This window comes from Phoenix dactylifera, chromosome 9, assembly GCF_051530095.1.
Source record: "Phoenix dactylifera cultivar Ajwa chromosome 9, Ajwa_hap1_PhDact_Kaust_v1.1, whole genome shotgun sequence".
Classification (NCBI taxonomy): domain Eukaryota; kingdom Viridiplantae; phylum Streptophyta; class Magnoliopsida; order Arecales; family Arecaceae; genus Phoenix; species Phoenix dactylifera.
Genome location: NC_143198.1, coordinates 13017717 through 13030542, shown reverse-complemented (window position 1 = coordinate 13030542; position 12826 = coordinate 13017717). Strand labels below are relative to the sequence as shown.

General features: G+C 39.9%; 1 pseudogene; it reads left to right on the top strand.

The window, feature by feature from the left end:
- Positions 1-12056: 12056 nt before the first annotated feature.
- Positions 12057-12154, top strand: LOC148702456 (small nucleolar RNA R71; annotated as a pseudogene).
- Positions 12155-12826: the final 672 nt, after the last annotated feature.

Genomic DNA, 12826 nt, shown 5'->3' with positions numbered 1-12826 from the left:
ATATGCCTTGAGCAACCGCTATCAAGATACCACATTCTCTTTTTATTTCCGGCTGCAAGGCATACCTGCAAAATGATCATGTGAAGCTCTTAGGTACCCAAGTTTTCTTGGGTCCTTCGTGGTTAGTGTGGTTGGTTCCCTTAGGCACCCATACTTTAGTTATGTTTTTGGCTTTCACAAATGTACTCTTGTTAGTTTGGATCTTTCTTTGAATACAAGAGTAGGCTTTATGTCCATTCTTTCCACAATGAAAGCATGTAGGTTTTTCAGTTTTTACATCTTGTGCTTTTATGAAGAAATTCTTTAGATACTTTTGTTGTTTGTTAGTTTTATATCCTAATCCGGCTTTATTGAAAACAACTCTTTGATTTGAAAGAATAAGATTTAGTTTTTCAGAGCTTTGTGTAAATTTTTCAACAATTGGTTTGTACTTATGTACCTCGTTCTTAAGATTCAAATTTTCTTTAACTAGTTCTTCCTTATCCTGTTTAAGAGATTCAACATTTTGTGCAAGTGAGGTATTATTATTGAGTAGGGATTTTATTTTTAGATTTAATTCCTTAATTAGTGTTTTTGCCTTTTCATTTTCAATGCTAAGTTTTGAATTTTTGATTTCTAGGTCAATAGTGTTAATATTTTTAATGCTCTCTTTTTCAATTAATAGGTTCTCAATATCTTCCTTCAGTTTTTGATTGGAGACTTTTAATTCTTTATTCTTTGCTCCTAACATACTACAATCACCCATAAGTTCTTGAAAAGCTTCATACAATTCTTCTAAAGTAAAATTTATAGTTGGGTTTTGACATACCTCATCGTCTTCGAACGCCATGAAGCATAAATTGGCGGTCTCTTCCTTCTCTTCCTCGGAGGATGATGTGTCACTATCATCCCATGTTGCCTTCAATGCCTTCTTCTTCTTCTTTCCAAAGTACTTCTTTTGTTGAGGGCATTCGGAACGAATGTGTCCCGGTCTCTTGCAATCATAGCATATGATTGGGTCTCTTTCTTTTTCTTTTTCCTTTTCCCAATCATTTCTCCCTCCAAACTTTTTCCTAGGGAAGGATTTCTTTTTCCTCATGAATGTTTTAAACTTCCTAACTATCAAACCCAAGTCCTTGTCCTCACTTTCTTCCTCACTCTCACTACTTTCTTCTTCACACACACTCGAAGTAGCCTTGAGTGCAATTGTCTTCTTCTTTGGCAAATCATCGCCATGTTGCTTCATCGTGAGCTCATGCGTCATTAATGAGCCCAAAAGTTGTTCTAGCCCCAAGGTGTTGAGGTCTTTGGCTTCTACGATCGCCGTGACTTTTGCTTCCCATGCTTTTGGCAAAGACCTGAGAATTTTACTCACAAGTTCCGGGTTAGTATAAGATTTACCCAAACTTTTTAGACCATTAATTATATCGGTAAAGCGTGTAAACATGCATGTGATGGTTTCATTGGGTTCCATCTTAAACAACTCATATTTGTGAACTAGAATGTTCACTTTGGACTCCTTGACTTGATTTGTACCCTCGTGGGTAACTTCAAGCCTATCCCATATTTTCTTAGCGGAACTATATGTGGAGACTCTATTAAACTCATTTGCATCTAAAGAACAAAATAATGAGTTTATGGCTCTAGAATTGAGTTGAGCCATCCTATCATCATTCTCATCCCAATCCTCTTCAGGTTTGGGAACTCGAATGCCATTAACCATGTGTGATGGTTCTTGTGGTCCCTTGACTATAACCCTCCACAAGGCATAGTCTTGTGCTTGAATGAAGATTCTCATTCTAGTCTTCCAATAGGTATAATTTGTCCCATTGAAGAGTGGAGGTCTATTGGTTGCTTGCCCCTCGGCAGGAACATTGTTAAAGGGTGTTGCCATCTAGATCTTTGGCTAAGACAGTTAGGTCTTTCAAGAAATACACAGAGCACCCGCTCTGATACCACTTGTTGCCCAGAGATGGTCACCCAAGAGGGGGGTGAATTGGGTGTTTTAAAAACTTTTTGACTATTTAAAAGTAAAACACACAAATATAAGAGCTAAAGCAAGAATAAAACTATGAAGACAACCAATCGCAAACACAGGCTTTTATAGTGGTTCGGAGCCTCCACTGCTCCTACATCCACTCCCCAAAGCACCTTTGGGAATTTCCACTATAATCCACGATTACAGTACGGTAGTTTTGCGAGTTCACTACCCAACTCGTTGTTTTACACCGGGCTCACAACAAACCCTAAAACCCCCAATTTAACCTAGGCTTGGGACGCCTTTCCCTTGTTCCAAGTCCCTTGACTGGAACAAGCACAATGTTAAAAGAGTTTTACAAACAATTGGAAAGCTCTAAATAAGCAAATATGACAATGATAAACAATAGAACTCGGAAGAATCCTTTTGCCGTTGGAAGCGTGGGAAATGGTGATTCTTCCGATGTGGATCGCGTAGGTTTGAGTGTGAGCTTTGAATGCACGAGCGGAAGAGAGTAGTTGAGCTTGAAATCACTTGGGAAGCTTGAAAGCACTTGATTTCTTCACTTGAATGCACTAACTCCCTTGAACCTCTTTTTCTTTCTTCTCTCTTGAATGATTTTGCTTTGGGTTGGTGAAGAGTTGTTTAGAAGCACTTAAGAGGTCCCTTTTATAGCCCAAAAAGCAAATATAGTCGTTAGAGATAAAGTGAAGGAGATTTGAAATTCAAACCAAACCTGAAAAGTTGTCAGTCGCATCCCAGGCATTCCGGGGACGTCTCCGCTTCAACGAGAGACGTCTCGGCTACAAGATTTTACTTTTTACATTGTCTGGGAACGACTCGGCTCTTTACGGGGACGACTCTGAAATTGTACCGTTTGAATCCTTGCCTTTCTGATTTGCTGAGAGGGTCGTCTCTGCACTTTACGGGGATGTCTCGGCTTGTTTGCACTTTTTGAATGGGGACGACTCCGCTCCCTCGGGGACGACTCCGCTTCTTTATCTCAGAAAAACATGTCTTCTGGAATTCCCTGAGAGAGTCGACTCCGCTCTTTCAGGGGACGTCTCCGCTGCCTTATCACCGAAAAAATCATTCTCTGGAAAACCCTGAGAGAGCCGTCTCCGCTATCTAGGGGACGACTCCGGAGATCTGCTTTTTACTTGCGGGGACGACTCCGCGTATGGTGGGGACGTCTCGCGCATGTCTCTTGAAAACTGCCTTTCTGCCGCCACTGAGAGAGTCGACTCCGCTACTGAGAGAGTCGACTCCGCTATCGCGGGGACGACTCGGCAGGTGCCGGGGACGTCTCCAGACGTGCCAGTTCTTCCTGTTTGTGCCAGAGACGTCTCTGAGACTATCAGGAGACGTCTCGGCTGTCCCTAAACTTTTTCTTTCATCTCAAAAAATTCTTCAATAAATTCATAAAAATTATGGAAACTTGCCTAGACATTTCTTAACAATATTCTTAATAAAACACATGAATTTCTCAATTAAATTGTTAAGATAAATGGAATTATACTCTAGTGTTTTGTATTCATCAAAATCCATTAGGGGGTCAACACCTGTGTTCATCTTCCACGTCATCTGCATCATCTGAACCTTCTCTAGATCCCAGCCTTTGTTCTTCATGTTGACTTCATCCTATCTGAACCTTCTCTAGATCCCAGCCTTTGTTCTTCATGTTGACTTCATCCTCCCAAGTTTCACAGCATTCAAACACATTCCCCTGCTTCAGTCGCGGATCGGATCAAGCAGCATCTCCGTGAGCATCTTGAGCTTCACGATGGGTTCCCTTTCTTCTGGATAATCTCCCAGCCATCTAGCAACCGTTGGCCTATCCCCAGCTGAATAAAAACTTCAAACCGAATCATTCCCAGATTTCCTCTTCCAAAATCTTATCGTTCATGATCCATTCTTATCCCATAGATAGCTGTTCTCAGCATACCACCGTTCGCAAGAAACAGTTTTGACACGTTCGCAAAAATGCTTTCGCGAAACTAATCTCCCAAGTATAGGAGAATCGCACAAGTAGTAAATTCTCGGAAGTCCGAGGTCGAATCCTCAGGGAACAAAATATATATGAGATTATTTTGTATAATTTCAGATTAATTAATTCAATAAATTTGTGGATTAAGATGATGTTTTGATTTTCAGAAATTAAAAGCAGAGAATAATATATCAATAAATAAAGTTCTATGAAATAAAGATGGTAGGGATCTGAAATCCTCCTTGATGATATTGCATCCAAGAAATAAACTCTATGGTTCTTGATTAAAGATTAACTGTAGGATAGATCTAATCATGGTATATGTTTCATGAACATATAAACTTAATTTCTAAGTATTCATCGTGCTTTCTACGTCTACGACGAATCAAATACTAAAGCAATCCATATATCAATAATCATAATCCATTAAAAAGCTATCTACGAAATAACTATGCATGGATCAAGAACATATCAATAAATATAAATCATTCAAAGCAAAAGTTTAGAGTTTACTTCAACGAGCAATACATCAAAGGTTCCTCCATCACCCTTCCAAAGAAATCAGCCACTCATTTTAAACATTAGTCCCCCTTTTCTTTCTCTTTTTTTTTTTCCTTTTCGGAAACAGGGCATCCCCTGTTTCCCTTTTTTTTTCTTTTTCTTTGAATACGGCTCAGGCTCTGTTTCTTTTCCTTGAATGAGCGCTGGATGAAGTCAGGATGCAGAGGGGAGATTTGATTGTGGATTCTGAGAGCTGGAAGGTTGATCACGGATGGTTGATCGCAGTTGATATGTGCTGTAAACGCGTGGATGAAATGGGATCTTTGCTGGGGACTGAGACGCGGAAGGGGCATGCGTTCGGTTGGATGAAGCTGTGCGTGCGGAAGAATCAGATGCAGGAGAATTGCCACGGACGGCTGGATCGCGAGCTCGGGATGCTGGGGATTGTGAGACACGCTGGACGGGATCTGAGGAGGCTGGAACATGGAAGCTTGGGAGATCTGATCACAGAAGGCTGAGATCTAGATGAGATACGGATTCGGAAGCAGTGGATGCGAGAGAATCGCGGGAGAAAAGGATCTTTGCTGGGATGGAGATGCTTGCGAACGGAAGGAGCTGATCACACATGGATAGGAAGCTCGGACGCTGGAAGGTTGGGTGGTCGTTCGAAGTATACATCCCGGCTGGCCGCGGGATCTCCGAACGCGTGAAGGAAGCTGAGAATCGAGATAAGGGGTCGCACGCTGGGATTCGGATGATGCGTTGGAAGGTTACACGGAAGCTGAGATGCGTGGGATGCGAGAAAGACGCGGGGATGCTCGCGGGATGATGAGCTGCATGCGGACACTGGGAGCTGATGTGGCTGGAACTCGGGAGAGGCTGATGGATGCGAGGAGGATCGGACGTGGCATGCTGGGATGCTCGGGAGAAGCAGACACGGAAGCTGGTTCGGAGGAACGGACGCGCTGGATGCGGAAATGCTCGGGAGACTGCTGTGAACTGGGACTCGGATGCAGGATCCACGCGGGCGGACGCGTGGGATGAAGTCGTAGATGGCTGCATCGCAGAATCATTGCTTCGCAGATGGCTGGGAGGAAGCGGGGACACAGACGAATGAGGTTTGGATGTGTGAGGCGGGCTGAAGAAGAGTTGGGCTCTGTTCTGCAGTTGAGAAGAAATAAATTTATATAAAATAATGATAAAAATTATAATAAGTGCTAAGAATAAAATATTTAATCATGTAAATGTTAACACCTATCATTTATCATTATTTTACTAGCATTAGGCTAAGTTAATTGGTACTTAGATCGCACTTTTGTGCTCTCATCATACCCCCCAACTAGCTTATTGCTAGTTTCTAGCAATTCAGAGTAAACAATAACATGAGAGTACAAAATGTGTTGGTTGATCCTTTGATATTTTATTAGAACTAATTGCATAAAATTAAGATAAGTACTCACTTTCGTAGGAATCACGATTGCACTTAGCACGTGCAACAAGCCATTAAACCCCTAGGTTACCCTAGTGGACGAGTGTTGTCTCGTGAGGGTTTTCAGGGATGCTACCCACAAACATCATGAATGATATGACATGACATGAGATCCTAATAGAAAATGTGAAATAAATTCTAAGCTAATACACATGTAATTAATTGATATATATTTTCAAGCATGGCAACTATCAAAGCAAGGAAAAAAATGATCATGTAGTGTGCATGAAATCGCATGACTTTCTCAGAGTACTAATACCTCCACCACAACCGGGCACCGCCTGAGTTGTAGGTGCACTACTCAAGTTCATAAGTATTTTCTACAATTTGTTAGAACCTGATCCATCAAATTTTTAGAATATCACATGTTGTCTAAATTTGTCAAGAATGGTTCGCATGTAAAGAAAGAGCTATCAATCCCAACTAAACAACTCGGGTACACAGAGGTCCAACATAATGGAGTCAAACCAGTCATTACCACATGTCACTAGGTTCAGTCCGACCAACCCTATTCATGCTTATTTTTATTTTTAAACACATATGACGATTACAATAGTCCAACCCCATTAGGCTTTAGTAAGGCCCATGTAGCGAGCTTTCAGTCAATGACCCCCGATCCAGTTGGCTCAAGACATTAGGTGAAACACTCCTCGGACTTAATTACTTAAACCAGACTATGCCACGAGGCCAGACTTGTCATCATAAGGTTTTTTTTTATCATGCAAGAAAAGAGATGGTAGACTGAACCATATAGATATTTTTATTATATATGTGACTGCATCGTGACTATAGGTCAACCAAGATCGGATCATAAGGCACCTAAGTAATCTAACTGGGATATTCAATCTCTATCTTTATATGAAAACCAAATCATGAACCTTGTGGTACGAACAAGGATACTCGTACTTCTTTTACGGATAAAGCTAACAAAAATGCAGTTAACAAATATGAACTCTTGAGGCTTTTCTATTGTTATTAAGTATACGTGTGGGAATCTAATAATAGGTCTCTTATCAGTCATAGTATGCATGTGTTCCTTGCCTTAATAGTTGCACAAGCTTAATATGAAAATACACGTGCATTTGCTTAGAAAAGAAAGTAATAGAATAAATCAAATGCAAAAACAAGTTTTTTTTTTTTTTTGCAAAATATTTCCCTCCCCCCAATTTAAACAATGCATTGTCCTCAATGTAAAAGATACAAGAAACGATATATGAAAGACAATAGGGAAAATAATATTGGAGAGAAGAGTAATACCTTGAGCTGTTGATATCCAGAAAAGAAGACCTACAAAATAAGAAGAAAAATAAAAGAAAAAAAATAATTCTAACTAATATATACATACCTTTGTCGTCAAGTTCAGTCATAAGAAGGCTCCCCCAAGGAAAAGGAGTCCTTTTCATCGGCAAAATTTTCAAGAAAAGGTTTTAATCTGTATCTATTTATCTTAAAAATTTTGCCATCCTGTGGATTCTCAATTTCAACTGCCCCATGTGGAAAAACAGTTTTTACAATGAAAGGACCTGTCCATTTTGATCGTAACTTTCCAGGAAACAGATGTAAGCGAGAGTCATAACAAAGAACTTTTTGTGCAGGTTCAAAAGATTTTCTTAGAATTGATTTATCATGCCTAATTTTAATTCGTTCTTTACAAAGTCTAGCGTTGTCATACGCATCCCGACGAATTTCATTCGACTCACTTAGTTGTAATTTTCTAGCTAAACCAGCATCTGACAATTCAAAGTTTAATTTTCTAATGGCCCAATACGATTTATGCTCTATTTCAACAGGTAGATGACATGCTTTTCCATAGACTAGCCGATACGGGGACATACCAAGAATAGTTTTATAAGCAGTACGGTAAGCCCACAATGCGTCAGAAAGTTTTAAAGACCAGTCTTTGCATGATGGATTCACCGTTTTCTCTAAAATTCATTTAATCTCCCGATTGGCTAACTCTACTTGGCCACTAGTCTGCGGGTGATAAGGAGTTGCAATTCTATGAGTGATACCATACTTTCGTAATAGGATCTCAAAAGATTTATTACAGAAATATTTTTTTCCATCACTAATTATAACTTTGGGCATCCCAAACCTAGAAAATATGTTTTCTTTAAGAAATTTTAAAACTAGTTTGTGGTCATTTGTTCGACAAGACACAGCTTCTACCCATTTGGACACATACTCAACACCAACCAAAATGTACTCATATCCAAAAGACGGTGGGAATGGGCCTATAAAATCGATGCCCCATATGTCAAAAATTTCAATAGCAGTAATGGGCTGAGAGGCATCATTTGCATACGAGTTAAACTCCCAACACGTTGACATTGGTCACATATCCTACAGAACTCATGGGCATCTTTAAATAGTGTAGGCCAATAAAAACCACATTACAACACCTTAGCTGCCGTTTTCTTAGATGCAAAGTGTCCTCCGCAAGCACTGGCATGACAAAAAGAGAGTACACTTTGTATCTCATGATCCGAAATGCATCTTCTAAAGATTTGATCATTGCAATACTTGAACAAATAAGGGGCATCATAATAATAACTCCTTATTTCACGCAAAAAATTATTCTTATCATTCGATCCCCAATGCTCCGGCATCCGGTTCGTGACAAGAAAGTTTACAATATCAGCATACCATGGCATAGTAGAAAGTGCAAACAACTGCTCTTCAGGAAATGAGTTCTTGATGGAAAACTGTGGTACCGAATCATTAAAAACTAGCCGTGATAAATGGTCAGCAACCACATTTTTTACTCCCTTTTTATCTTTGATTGTGATGTCAAATTCTTGGAGTAGAAGTATCCATCGTATTAAGCGTGGTTTGGCCTCTTTCTTATCCAGTAAATATTTTAGTGCTGCATGGTTCGTAAAGATAACAATAGGAGCACCAAGGATATAAGAGCGAAATTTGTCTAATGCAAATACTACTGCAAGCAATTCCTTCTCGGTGGTGGTGTAATTCATTTGGGCATCATTTAAAGTTTTGCTTGCATAGTAAATGATATATGGCTTATTATCCTTGCGTTGTCTGAGGACAGCTCCTATCGCATAGTCACTAGCATCGCACATGATCTCAAAAGATAATGACCAATCAGGTGGTCGCACGATGGGTGCAGTGCTTAGCATAGACTTCAACTTTTCGAATGCCTTTTGACAGGTTTCAGTCCAATTGAATGGTGTATCAAGGGATAGGAGGTTACATAATGGTCGAGCTATGATACTAAAGTCCTTGATGAACCTCCTATAAAATCCGGCGTGACCCAAAAATGATCTAACATCTCTAACCGTCTTGGGTGCAGGTAGCTTGGCGATTAGGTCAATCTTAGCTCTATCAACTTCCATGCCCTTCGATGAAACAATATGTCCTAGGACAATTCCCTTTGGCACCATGAAGTGGCATTTCTTCCAATTCAGTATCAATTCTTTTCCATACATCGAGCTAAGACTGCTTGTAAATGTGATAGGCAATCATCAAATGAATCGCCAAAAACAGAGAAATCATCCATAAACACTTCTAAAAATTTCTCGTTCATATCTTCAAAAATGCTGAGCATGCATCTTTGGAATATCGCAGGTGCATTACACAACCCGAATGGCATCCGACGGAAAGCGAATGTGCCAAAAGGACAAGTGAAAGTAGTTTTTTCTTGATCCTCAAGTGAAATTTCGATTTGGTAGTACCCGAAATAGCCATCGAGAAAACAATAGAATTTGTGTCCTGCAACTCTTTCCAAAACTTGGTCTAGGAAGGGTAGGGGAAAGTGATCTTTCCTAGTGACCAAATTCAATTTTTGGTAGTCAACACACATGCGCCAACTCGTCGGAACGCGAGTCGGGACTAGTTCATCCTGCTCATTTTTGACTACCGTCAAACCCGCTTTTTTGGGCATGACTTGAGTAGGACTTACCCACTTGCTGTCGAAAATTGGGTAAATAATACCCACGTCAAGCAACTTGAGGACTTCTGTTTTAACCACATCTCTCATCGTAGGATTCAACCTGCATTGCATTTGCCTTGTGGTTCTCGCATTGTCCTCCAAATATATCCGGTGCGTGCAAATTAAAGGGCTAATCCCCTTCAAGTCGGCAATAGACCACCCTAAAGCTCCTTTATGATTCTTTAGAACACCAAGTAATTTTCTTTCTTGGGCATGATCAAGATCAGATGAGATGATTATAGGAAAAGTGTCCTCGGGTCCAAGAAAGGCATACTTGAGTTCCTTCGGTAAAAGTTTCAACTCGAGCTTAGGTGCTTGTTCATGGGATGGTACTATCTTTGCTTCTCGAGGTGGCAACTGTTCAAATTCCTCTATTCTCGGTCTCCACCCATTGACCATCATGACATTCGAATTATCTAAAACAGGTGGGACCACATCATCAGCAGTACCTTCGGAACACCAATCTATTAAACCATTGTCGGCCGATTCAGTAAATGTTTCTTTTAATAGATATTCTTCCGCAATGGTTTCAACCCATTCAACTTCTTTACTTTCTTCATGATCACTGGGTTGTTTGCCTATACTAAAGACGTTCAGTTCCAAGGTCATATTGCCAAAAGAAAGCTTCATGACACCATTCCTACAATTGATCAATGCATTAGAAGTTGCAAGAAATGGACGTCCTAAGATGGCCGGAATCTGAGATGGTGAATTGGAAGCTGGATGTGTGTCCAGTACGATAAAGTCAACAGGAAAATAGAACTTGTCTACTTGGACCAACACATCTTCGATAATTTCTCTAGGGACCTTCACTGACCTGTCAGCTAATTGTAAGGTGACAGTTGTTGGCTTCAACTCATCCAAACCGAGTTGCTCATATACCGTATATGGCAACAAGTTCACACTCTCTCCTAAATCTAGCAATGCTTGCTCAATCCTAAAATTGCCAATGCTGCATGAGATAGTTGGGCAACCTGGATCCTTATATTTAGGAAGAATGTTATGCTGTATAATCGCACTCACATTTTCAACCAAAAATGCCTTCTTCTTGACATTTAATCGACGTTTGACAGTGCACGAATCCTTCAAAAATTTTGCATATGAAGGCACTTGTTTGATTGCATCAAGAAGAGGTACATTGATTTTTACTTGCTTAAAAAGCTCAAGAATTTCAGAGTTTGGTTCAAGCTTTTGCAAGGGTTTTAATTTTTGTGGAAATGGTGCTGGAAAAGGACATTTGAATTTTTCAGTAGATGTTGGTGCTTCAGTTTCTTCGTTATCCTTTTCTTTTGTCTTGGGAGGGTTAGAATTAGGTATGACTTGTGTTTGTTCTGGGACTGGTCGGTCAATAACTTTTTCACTTCGCAAAGTTATTATACTCTTCGCTTGTTCTTTATGCGAAGTTGAAGATGATGCATTGCTACCGCCATAGACTTGAGGGTTAGGTTGTGGTTGAGCTAGTAGCTTACGCTTCTCTTGAGCACTTAAAGCAGTGGTCAGCGTTGTCAGTTGATTTCTTATTTCATCATTGATTTTTGCTTGACCTTGCATGAAAGATTGCAAAGTTTCTTCGAGACTGGGTTTTTGAGGGTGTGTGTGTGCATAATGAGGTTGCGGAGGTGGAGGAGTTGGGTTATATACTTGTTGAGGTTGGTCATTCCTCCACCTGAAATTTGGATGGTTCTTCCATCCAGGGTTGTAAGTATCCGAAAAAGGATTATTAAAAGATTTTTGATAGGTATTCATAACATTGGTCTGATCGTGCAAGACTTCCTTGAATGCGGGTATTGTGAGGCAATCAGTTGTGAGATGGCCGGGCATCTCACAAATCCTACAACACTCGCTGTTATGTTCTACGGTCTTGACGGGTTTAATCCTTCTAAGTTCAATTTCCTCTACCTTCCTAGTAAGGGCTGCCATTTTAGCCTGCATATCATCCTGCGTACTAAGGTTGTAAAGGCCCCCGTGTCCAATGCTAGTAGGCTTAGGCAAAGGTTTATTCACTCTATCCCCTGTATCCCATAATTGTGCAGTCTCTGCGAGAGAGTCTAAATAATCCCATGCCTCATCGGGTTGCTTTTCCAAAAATAAACCATTGCACATAGTCTCTATAAATTGTTTTAACTGTGGAGACAACCCTTCGTAAAAGAAACTAATGGTTCTCCATGTTTCAAACCCGTGATGAGGACAAGAGAGAAGCAATTCTTTAAATCTCTCCCAGCATTCATAAAATGTTTCATGGTCTTTTTGTTGGAAATTACTAATGTGCCTTTTCAAAAAATTAGTCCTTTGTGCGGGAAAGAATTTTTTCAAGAATTCTCTTTGCATATCATGCCATGTTCCTAGCAATCTAGGTCTCAAGGAGTTCAGCCATGTTTTGGCTTTATCCTTTAAGGAAAAAGAAAATAAGGTCAATTTAAGGACGTCTTCCGATACATTTGGCACTCTAAATGTGATGCTAATTTTCTCAAAATCCTTAAGGTGAAGATAAGGGTTCTCGGATTCCATCCCATGATATTTGGACAGCAATTGAATTACTCCTGGTTTGATTTCAAAGTGTCCAACGTTTTCAAGAATAATCATGCATGAAGGTTGACTAGTCCTAGTAGGGTGTAAGTATTTTCGAAGTGTCATAACTGGGGGTCTACCTAAATCACCATGGTGACTTCCTACATCGTCATCAGCCATCTCACCAGATCTAAGATTTTGCGAAAGAGTTTCAATAATACGATCTAATGAATTGTCAAAAGTTTTTCGGTACAGACGCCCAGTGTTGTCCCTATTCCAACCTAGCATACAAAGTTTCAGAGTATATTTATTTATTTTTTTATTTTTTTAATGATCACCCTTGATATTTTCTTAAAGTTATTATCAATTTTCAATTAGCAACAAGGGTTAATGAGATATGATAATAATAAAATTTCGATTCTAAAAAAAAAAAAA